Consider the following 11,545-nt stretch of genomic DNA (forward strand, 5'->3'; position numbering starts at 1 on the left):
TTCTTGATACTCTCTCTCTCTTTCTAAACCAACTTTTCACAAACACAATTCCACATTCATTAGCACTAGACACACCTAGCCAAGTTCGAAGTTGCCTTCGCCCTAGACGTGAAGGGTTGTAATTTCTGAGGGTTTGGTCCCAAATCTCTATTTCCATTATTTAATTTAATTGTTTGATTTATTATTTTCCTTGAAGTTACTAATGCGTGTATTTTGTTATTAGAAAGAGATATGAGGCATCCAAGTAAGTACTTTAATTGTTTGATTGATCTTATGATATAGAAATCATGTTAAGATTGTTATTTAGGGTGATTTGCTTATATCAATTATGATTTCTAGGATGCTTCCTTTTTTCTTTCCTAATATCACGTTAGTATCATGTTAGGGTTAAAGCTTTGATTTTTATTGCTTAGTGACATGCTAGGATTTGTTATTAATCCGGTTAGTATCATGCCTGGGATCTTGCTATTAATATAATGCTGTAACATGATTATTTTAATTATGATTATTATTTTTATTATTATCATGTTGCTTGATAATTATTATTGTTGTTGCTTGATCACGCCTTTTATGTATGTTAAAGGGAATTTGTACTTGTAATCACGCTGAATAAGATAATTAATAATCTTGTTTAGGGTTAATTTGATTATAATTCAAGTGATCGCCAATAATAGTTTTGCTTGTGCATTAATATTCAACCAACATAGATAAACAGGTTTAGGGTTAATCTATTGATTGCATGTTAGTCAGAAAGCGCACATGAATACGAGAAGAATAAAGTAAAGGCCTATTATTAGGGAAGGTTCAATCTCTTTTAGGTTGGATTTGTACCTTCATCCCCGAACTTCCAGTCATGGTTCCAGACCTATTGGAGTTGACGATCTCCTGGATCGTTAAGGGGTGTAACCTTCACCCTGTGAACGGTTTACAAGTTCCTAAAACTTGTTGGCGACTCTTTTGCTCTAGCTTCCTTCCCTTTGGACGCCACCATGCTTTAGTGTATGATCACAGTGGGGTTCAAGTTTGGGGTAATGCTTGAAATATTCCCTACACACCCCAAGAAGAGATTTTCTCTTTTTCAAGAGAAAAGAACCATTATTGACTAACGGTTTCTAAAGATAGTGACAACAAAGAATAAAATACCTTCCCATTAATCCCCTTAATGTTCATTATAATTTCAAAAGCTCTTAAATGGAAATAGGGGTTGTTAGTTGGCTTGAACTTAGGGATGTCATTGGCATTGAACTTTTGCGCAAGAAGTTCCGTGTTCACTGAGACCCCTTGTGAGCTAATCCCCTGATACTTATAATCATTGGAAACTTGCTTAAGGCTTTCTTCCATGCGCTCAAGCTGTCGTTTCTTGCTAGGATCGTTAACTTGAAGAATGAGAGTCTTCACCATCTCAGTCAGATTGTTCATGTTTTGCCTCAACTCATCAAATTCTTGTTGGGAAGCCATTAGTACGAATTTTTTCCTATGTCTGATGGGTCTGTCGAAGAGTAGTACGTGAACGAAGGTGTTGTTCTTAATTAAGCACCCTTCTCTTCTTGACCAAGTACTGCAGAAAAGGAAGTTATGGATACTTTTTGTTAATTGTTTGACTCAACTCTATTCAACATGCATGGATAGGAAGAGATCATGGAAGAATGAGGGGAATGATTGTATATAGAAAGCATGTAAGATGAAGGAATGTGAATGTAGATGGAGAGATATGGAAAAATTAGGAATAGAGTGGACCCCCAATTCAAATGACGGAAAGAACGACTCATGCATGAACCTAAGACATGGTCATGGTGTGGAAAGAGTATGTACAAAGTTTGTGAATACTTGTGAGTGTAAGTGATATGTTCAAGACTCATGTCATGACCATGGGACTAGACTATGTGACTAGACTCAAACAAAGACTAAGTTAAGACCTCACGTATGTGCACTAAACTGGATAGGTTTTAGTATTTTAGTCATAACTTTTTATTTGTGACTCCGAATAGGACGAAACCAACGCCAAATGAAAGATAAAACTCGGGGATACAGATCCATAAGTTTTACGACTCGTAGTTCTTTATAGAACTCCGGTTATGAGCAAAACAAGTTGACACTTGTGCAGTATACGGGAATAAAAATCCGGGTTCAATCAAAGGAACTATGACTCGATTTTAGACATACTTATTAGCTTAAATTAATTAATCAATTAATTAAGCAAAGTATTTTAGTCCTTGGTTAGTTTATTTAAGCATATTCATAATTACAAGTCAAACCAAACGGTTAGTTTAATCACATGTAAGTATGCACAGGAAAATAATGCATAAGTAGTCAAATAGTCACAATATGATGCAATGCGTTTGCAACCTAACCATGGCTCTAGTTCTCTAAAGTTCAAGGATAAGGGTTAGTCAAAGAGGGTCCATGGTTATGAGTCCGGATGCACCGCGCAGAAGCCTTACCTTTGGAAGGGTTGGCACGTGTGGATGGGACCCTCGAGTTAAACTCGCTTCCACGGTTTGGTGAATTCACAAACTCGGATGTACCCTTCGTTGCCATGAGCGTTAGATTGGGTAGATGAAGCGTGAATTCCCAGAGGATTATGGTCATATGTAGAACACATATGGGTATAGAAAAGTGAGAAAAACTCAATCAGGAAGTAGAATTGAGCAAACAGTACTAGAACTGGTCAAAGCAAGAAAGTAGATTTTTGGCTCGGTATTGGAAGAACATGGCGCGAGACAACAGGGTCTGTTGCCAGATGATGACCTTGTCGCCAAACGACATTGCTGTCGCACGGCGACAGAGCCATCACATTGCGCTGGCACTGTTTTCTCAGCGCCGGTTCCTACATGCCTTAGAGCTTTCTGTTCTTTGAATTTTCCAGTTCTTCGCAGCGTTTATTCGATTCTAGTTGTGAAAGATATTTCCCAAATTTCCTACGTGTAAAAATCCTATGTTTTTGACGCATTACGGATGGTCTATCCAATGCGGACCTTTTTTATGCTTATGCCAATAATGTCAATCAAAATTACGCACATGAATACTTATACCTTTTCGAGTCTCATCCACTCATTCTAAATCATTGCCAAAATAAATTTTAGGAATTAAAATAGAAATCCTCCTCAGTGGAGTCGGCAAAAAACTGTTGGGAATATTTCAAGCATCCCACACTTAAGTCCCACTGTGATCATACACTTAAGCATGGTGGCGTCCAAAGGGAAGGAAGCTAGAGTAAAAGAGTCGCCAACAAGTTTTAGGAACTTGTAAACCGTTCACAGGGTAAAGGTCACACCCCTTCACGATCCATGAGATCGCTAACTCCATAGTGGTCTGAAACCATGACTGGATATTCGGGGATGAAGGTACAAATCCAACCTAAGAGAGAGATTGAACCTGCCCTAAAATAAGCCTCTACTTTATTCTTCTCATATTCATGTGCGCTTTCTGATTAACATACAATCAATATATTAATCCTAAACCTGTTTAATCTATGTTGGTTGAATATTAATGCACAAACAAATCTATTATTGACGATCACTTGAATTATAATCATATTAGCCTAAACAAGATTATTAATTATCTTATTAAGCGTGATTACAAGTACAAATTCCCTTAAAACCTGCAAGAGAGGGCGTGATCAAGCAATAACAATAATAATATCAAGCAACAATCATTATCATAATAATATTCTCATCAAAGCATATAATATTAGCAAGATCCTAGGCATAATACTAACAAGATTAATAACAAACCCTAGCATGTCACTAAACAATAAAGATCAAAGCTTTATCCCTAACATGAAACTAACATGATAGAAGAAATAGGAAGCAACCTAAACGTGATACTAGAAAGCAAGCATCCTAACATGATACTAGGAATTAAAATAATCTAAACATGCTTTCTATATCAAAAGAATAGTAAATAATCGAATTACTTACTTTGATGCCTCGTATCTCTTTCTTTCAAAACAATACACACATTAGTAATTTCAAGAAAAATATTAAATAATAAATCTAATCAAAGAATTGAAATAAGATTTGGGACCAAACCCTCAGAAATTATCAACCTTTCATGTCTAGGGCGAAGGCAACTTCGAACTTGGCTAGGTATGTCTAAGACTCGTGAATGCGGTATTTTTATTTGAAAAGGGGAGGCTTAGAAAAAAGGAGAATAAGCTATTAGCTTGAGAGAATTAATGATGATTGTTGATGAATTGTTGATGGATAAAAACGGGGAAATATGACCCTATTTAGAGCAAATAGTCCGAAAACGATAGAAAAGAATTAGAATTTGAATCAGAATAAAACTGGCTCCTGTCGCGAACGACAGGACCCAGCGCGAAACGACAGGGATCACGCATGGCGATAGGCTCTGTCGTTTGGCGCTGGTTTACAAGATAAAACGCGCTTTTGTACGGAATCCTTTTCCTAATATAATTAAGCAATTAAACTCCGTGTTTATCAATTTTAGATCAGATTTTATCATAATAAAACACTTGTTTTATTTCAAATCAAACTCATTATTCTCAAAAGATAATTATCAATCCTAACTTCATTAGAACTCAAATTAACCTTCTAGATTATTCTAGAAGATTAGAATTAATCCTAATAATTTTAGAAATAATAATTAATGGGCCCTCCACTAGATCATTGGGCCATAAAACTATTTTAGACCCAATTTTAGTATTTTGGCCATAACTTCCTCATTATTCATCGGAAGTGGACTTATAATATATCATTGGAAAGCTCTTTGCGAGCCCGATCCAACTACACTATTTTTGGACCCTTGTTATGGACCAAGATAAATTAGAATAGATATTTTCATAAATAGAGTAGATTTTCAAAAACAAGAAGAATTATTATTAAAACAACCGCATCAATAGACTTTTAACACTTTCACTTCGTTTAATAATCAAGTGACGTGAAAGGTACTCATCACTGGGTTTGGTTTTTGGGGAGACACATTTGGGTGTCTACAAGGAGGAAAGTTGAATGGAGGGGGCGGCAGCGGCTCGTCACCTCCCTCGTTGATGCGGTTGAGTTTCTCTTCAGCCGACTGAGTGGCAGCCGCCTGCCAATCAGATTTTTTTAACTCTCTTGACATGCAAAGTCGAGACGGGGCCAGTCGGTTTTTCCAGGGACGACTTACCCCCATCGTCTGCTTTCACGAACTCATCATGGACCGACTCAGTTGTCGGATCCACGGACTTGGAGTCCCCGCTTGGTGACAGCCGAGGTGGCTCTCCTTTGGACTGCTTAGGAGCAGTCTGCGACTTTGTCCTGGCCGCCGGGTTGGAAGGAGTCTTAGATGCACCCGTCTTCCTAATCTTGGAGGCCTGGCCGTCCTTGAAAGTAGTGGCCGATTTTTTTCGTTTTGCCCTAGAAGTAGGAGTGGCCAACTAAAAAAGACAAGTAAAAAGTTAGTATGGAATCAGAAGTGAAAAAATAAATCAGTGTCCGTGCAAAAACAGGAAGGAGTCTCTTCCCAACATACCAACACGGACGAAAAAATGAATCAACGTCCGTGTAAAAACAAGGAGTCCCTTCCCAACATACCAACATGGACGAAAAGTTACTGGCTTGAGTTAAAAGATCGTACCTCCTTGGTTTTCTCGTACAACCGTTGTCGAGCCTTGTACCGAGCCAAGTCTAGCTCGGACATGTCAACTTCTCCCTTTTCCTCCTTGTCCAGCATGGCGAAGACTTTTTTCGCACAAGGAAAGAAGAAAAAGAGTTAGAAAAATTTTCAATAAAAAGCTAGTATGCGAACGATGAAAGTTTCAAAGCCCCACCTTGGGGAATGTTCCGGTATAGGCCGCACGCCGACATAAATATTGGGTCCCGAAGCCAACCGGCCAAAGGAATCCAGTTCTTTGGCACGGCCATCGTCTTGCCGCCCCTTTGTACCTTCTTGACACCAAAGTAGTCAAGTTGGTGCGCTTGGCTAGGGTGGACGGGTGGTTTGTATGGTTTGTGCTGCCCCCGACCAAGTTGGATCAGCTTAGCATTAAAACCGATTCATCCGCAAGTTAAATTCAACGTCCTTTGTCTTGATGCGGTAGAATCGGTTCTTCCAGTCTCGCCATTTTGACTCACGGTCCATCACCACCAAATTACACTAGTACAAAACTAATCTCAAGTAACACCCATAAAGTGTTACATAAAGTGGTTAAAGTGTTATTATAGATAATAGGTAACACTTTATTGGGTGATACTTCCGCCCATGATACGTAATGTCTTATGTAATACTTTGGGTAATGTATGGTAACACTTTCAAAAGTGGTACTATAAACTCTCTTATGTAACACTTTTCGTATTATTAGTATCATTTTTAAAGTGTTACTTTTTATTTCTTATGTAACACTTACTTATCTTTAGTAACATTTTTCAATCATATAGTATCACTTTATCCAACGTTATGTATCACTTTTTCAAACTAATGTAACACTTTGCTGATTATAGGTAACATTTTTCAATCATTTTTTAACATATAGTAACACTTTATTCGAAATTATGTATCACTTCTTACAAACTCGGGTAACACCTTGTTAATTAATAACAGGTAACATTTTGTTATTATTAACTTCTACTATAGTGCTACTATAATTATTTAAGATATACAACTCTTTTATTTTTTTAAATATAAAATAATATTAAGATGTACAAGATCCACAAATAAGAAACTAACATTACGATAGACAATAATTTGAATTGATATAATTTTATAATTTATGTAAAAAAAAAAAATCCACAAACACCAATTTTTTTGTTTGGCTAAAATAATCTAATAATTAAAACAAAAAGAAAGTCAACTTCGGTATCTAGACCACCGAATTACAAAATAGAAAAGGCAAATAACAGTCAGCGCAGTAGCAAACAGACAGTAGCAGCTAGCGGACACCAGTAGCAGCAGATAAGAGTAGCAACGGACACCAGTAGCAACAGACACCAGTAACAACAACAATACTGGTGGCAGTAACAGCAAAAAGTGACATCAGCAACGATAACAGCAAGAAGTAACATTTGTAATCCTAAAAGTTTGCATTGAAAAGCCATGCTGATTTCATAGCTAGGATATGATGATATTGATAAGGACTGAATAATCACAGCTAGGTGAACCTGCACACAATTAGAATAATAAACACCGTAAAACTAACCCCTTTCAAATAGAACAATACCACATAAAAAATTTTCGTAAAAAGAAGAATATTGAACTCATAAAGACATACATAAGAAATGCAAGGCACTTAAAGTTGCAAATGCCTCTAGGTTTTTTACCTTCTCGCGAAACTCAATAAAATTTTAAAAAAGAAAAATCTAAGGAAAACGAATAGAACAAGTCTATACAGCAGCAGCAGCAAACAAGAAAACAGCAGCAGCAACAAGTAAGCAAACAGCAGACAGCAGTAACAGTGGAATACAACAGCAGACATCGGTAACAACAATAGTAGTGTCAACGGTAACAATGAGAGCGGCCTATTGCAAATTCAGTCGTACCACTAGAGGATTACTGCAAATTCTTTTAGGGAGGTCAATAATGTTGATTGGGAACTAAAACCAATTGTCACAATGAGAAATAATGAAACAGTTAGTAGCCATGAATAATAGGCTTGCAATCCAAAGATGTATCTATATATTATACAAAAGACCTCAAAATCATAATACATGCACTTTATATTGTAAATAGAGCAAATATCTTACAACCATGAAGTCTTCACACAATCATTCTTAACTATATGTATTTAGAGAAGATAAAAGGATTCAAGACTTCAGATTATACTTTAAATTGTTTAACAATACTTAGAGTAATTTTACTTCTCCATTCTTTATACCTTCTCTACTACCTCCATTTATATTCCTCCTCCATGGAAGAAAATTGAAAAAACTCATCTGCAAATAGAGCATAAATAAAATATATCGGGATCAAATTCATGCAATCATAAGAAATTAAATGCTACCAACATTCACTAATTAATCTGAAGGAGTTTATGAAATTCTGATATTTTTAAGTGTAGGCGACTCTGAAATTTTGCCATATGTGGACACTGATTCGAAGAAGTTGCTTCTGATTGTTTAAGCATTCATCACCCTTCAACATAGCAACACTAGAGTAACAATGATTTAATTACGAGCAATATAATATTACTTGTATATTATTTGCATAATAGATTATGGGGAAAGTATTATACTGTTATCAGAAAGATGATTTTGATTTCCCTAACCAGTCTACTATGATAAATTAGTCGTTGAAAAAATTGACAAAATAAATAATAATAAAAAAGGGGAGAAGGAGTTGGTAATAAAATTAACCCCCTGTATACAAGAGACACATACCTTATCCATATCAAAGTCCACACAAGTTTCTAAAAGCATGCAAATAACCTTAGCAGTCCCAGATGCATCCTTTTTTGTTAGCTTTATCTCCATGACCTATAAAACACAACGTATCAGTCATATTAAGTAATTTAGCAGATAAACTATGCCGTCTAACCCAAATTTATGACTTAAACTCATAATTGGCAGACAACTAAACTATATAAAGAAACACTGCTTGTGCGGTTTGTTTGGGATTATGTTCAGTTCATCTTTTTCCAGGAACACTAATTATGCTATACAACAACTCGAAACAGTCTGAAGATTAAGGACGCCAAAATTGAGTCCAAACCACAAGTAAAAGTTTATTTACATAGCTAGTCAGGCATTTGGCACAAGACGAAATGTCATAGCCACCATTAACTAACAAATAAATATTGATTCTCCCAAGTTAGTTACGCAGCATCGTAGTTGTAACACAATTTGCATATTCAAATCATAACAAAAACTAAGGAAAGACTTGACTGTTATTGTAATATGTTGTATTATAATTGGAAGTTGTTTCTCTAGAGAGTATGATGCATCAAAGAAATCTGGCACCTTTCCAGATATAATCCTACTAATCTAATTAAAAATATTTACCAAGAGAATTAGAAAATTTTCCCTCTTGGAGTCTAAAATCAACAACAGTAACCCACATTACATGCATATTTCAAACACCTAGTGCATTAAAAATCTAGTTTACAAGCAATAGTTCAATAGAAACTTAATTATAAGCTATAGTTTAATATGATAATCGAGTTCAATTAGAAGAATTCTAAATTGAATATATTGACAATTTAATTAAGGATAAACCATAGATTATGAAATTAAGATTCAATGATTGCATAGAGAAACAACTTGTTACCCGAGAGAATTCGCCTCAATAGATATCATAATTCGCCTCAATTGAATTTAGAAGTCACCTCAAAGTAGAACGTGGAGTGCGCTTCAATGGGAAAGAATGAGAGAATTACCTGAAAATCAGAAATTAAGAGGTGCGGCGCCTGGAAGGGCGGATGGAACGGAACGAAAGGCGGCGGCCGGCGGTAGGTCTGGGTGAGTGGGTGACTGACTGATTGAGTGGCTAGGTAGTTCACTTGTATGAACTATGAAGAATAGAAGAGGGAGAGAAGAAGAGGAGCGTATTTTTTGTTTCTTTTTTTCACTATTCTCTTGTTCACTGTTCGTTGAGCTTTTTTTTTTTATTATTATTTTAGTTCTTTTTTGTTGGGTCACGTGTGGTGGAGGGGTTGTGATGAATGAAACCCAGATGATGAATTGAACCAAAAATAACTAAATTTTGGATGAATTTCACGAGACAACGACGAATTGAACTGGTATATATAACTTGAGATTATCGTTGTGGGAGGAGAAAAATAAAATTGAATTGAGAGATTTTTTGGTTTTTTAAATTCTGACATTTTAATTTAGGCCCAATTTTTTTGTTTTTAATTGATTTGGTTGTTTTCTAAAAAATAAATAAAAAAATAAAAATAAATTGCTTTGGCGGTAACATTCAGCTTTTTTTAACAAATTGGTAACTAAACTTGGGGATTAACATTAACTTAACTTTATTATAAATGTTTAATTCACCTATAAATAATGTAACACCTCTTGTTGGTGAGAATATCCTTGAGGAACTTGGAGTAAGATGGCATTTGTGTCACAACTTCAAGAAAAGGGAGGTTGATATGCAAATTCTTCATGACACTAAGAAATTTTGTGAACTTGTCATTCAACTTCCTCTCCGCAAGCCGACCGGGAAAAGGAACTGGTCCATCAAGATTCCTAGCCTCACTAGGAATTGAAGTTGTCTTCTCATTGTCAAGCTTCTTCTTCTCCGAACCTCCTTCTATCTCATCACCTTTTTCTTTCTCACCTCCCTTGTTTTTATTCACACTCTCCTCTCCTCCCTTCTTTTCCTCACTATCCCCTTCATTGGGTCCTTTATAGGAAGTTCCCGACCTCAATGTGATCGCCTTGCATGTATCGGGTTTTGGATTGTGAGATGGGTTAGGTTGTGGTTGTCCGGGTAGAGTGGATGGTGAATTAAAAGGAGTTCTCTCGGCCAATTGAGCTAGTTGTGAGTCAACCATCTTGTTGTGAGCTCTTATCTCTTGCATTTGTTGCCCAAAAGATTGCATTTGCGCATGCATGGCTTGGAGGAGTTGAGTTTGAGTTAGCTCCGCTTGAGGTGCTTGTTCTTGATGATTTCTTTGAGGTGATTGGGTTTGATTGTTGTATTGGTTGTTCCTTGGATAGCTTCCTCTTGGGTTTTGGGGTTGAGATGGAGGTGGATTTTGATATTGAGGGTTGGAGTTATAGGAAGGTTGAGCTTGTTGGTTCCATTGTTGAGGTTGAGGTACAAACCCGGGTGGTGGTTGTCTCCAAGCTACTCCACCGCTGCTTCCTCTAAATCCCTCTTGCCTTGTGTTGTATGCCGCTAAATATTCGGGGCTTAAACCTCCACAATAGGATGTATCATGGTTCGTTCCTCCACAATTTTGACAAGAGAAAGAGTTAACTTTAGAAGAGCTTGCTCCACCACTTGAACTTGCATTCACACTCATGTTCAACTTGGAAAGCCCTTTTGTTAGTTGATCAATTTGATGTTGTAATTGATCAACTTTCTCCAATTCGTAAATACCACCTCTCTTTGGAGCGTTTCTTCTTTGGCCCCCCCAAGAGTAATTCTTTGCTACCTCTTCTATTGTGGCTTCAACTTGATTTTGAGGGATCTTGATTAATTGACCACCCGCCCCCGCATCCAAATTGGCTCTTGACATGGGCTCCAATCCGTCGTAGAAAAACCGCATGAGCAACCCTTGATTGTACTCATGGTGGGGACATGCTTGCACCAACTCTTTGAATCTCTCCCATGCTTCACCAAGACTTTCATCGGCCTCTTGCTCAAATGATGCAATTTTCCTTCTCATTTCGGCGGTCTTCTCTTCGGAGATAAAGCGCTTCAAGAACGCCTTTACAACCTCCCTCCATGTTGTGAGAGTGTTAGGCTTTACTTGCTTTAGCCATTTCTTTGCTCGTCCAGTGAGAGATTGCCGGAAAAGGTGCATACGAATGTAGTCTTGACTCACTTCATTGGTTTGCATCATTGCGCACAATTCAAGGAATCGGTCCAAATGTTCAATAGGGTCCTCACTTGCACTTTCGGAAAATTGCTCCGATTGGACCATTCGAGTATATTGTGG

General features: G+C 37.0%; 1 long non-coding RNA gene and 1 other non-coding gene across 2 annotated transcripts; one reads left to right on the forward strand and one right to left on the reverse strand.

The window, feature by feature from the left end:
* Positions 1 to 6,678: 6,678 nt before the first annotated feature.
* On the reverse strand, positions 6,679 to 9,691 carry LOC145590573 (uncharacterized). Its single transcript, XR_014102095.1, has 4 exons — positions 9,311 to 9,691; positions 8,316 to 8,411; positions 7,814 to 7,871; positions 6,679 to 7,100 (listed from the first exon to the last, which is right to left on the reverse strand). It is a non-coding gene; the product is annotated as an uncharacterized LOC145590573 (long non-coding RNA).
* Positions 9,692 to 11,167: 1,476 nt separating this feature from the next.
* Positions 11,168 to 11,275, forward strand: LOC145593236 (small nucleolar RNA R71). The gene has a single exon (XR_014102608.1). It is a non-coding gene; the product is annotated as a small nucleolar RNA R71 (small nucleolar RNA).
* Positions 11,276 to 11,545: the final 270 nt, after the last annotated feature.

This window comes from Chenopodium album, chromosome 18 (assembly GCF_948465745.1).
Source record: "Chenopodium album chromosome 18, dcCheAlbu1.1, whole genome shotgun sequence".
In the NCBI taxonomy this organism is placed as follows: domain Eukaryota; kingdom Viridiplantae; phylum Streptophyta; class Magnoliopsida; order Caryophyllales; family Amaranthaceae; genus Chenopodium; species Chenopodium album.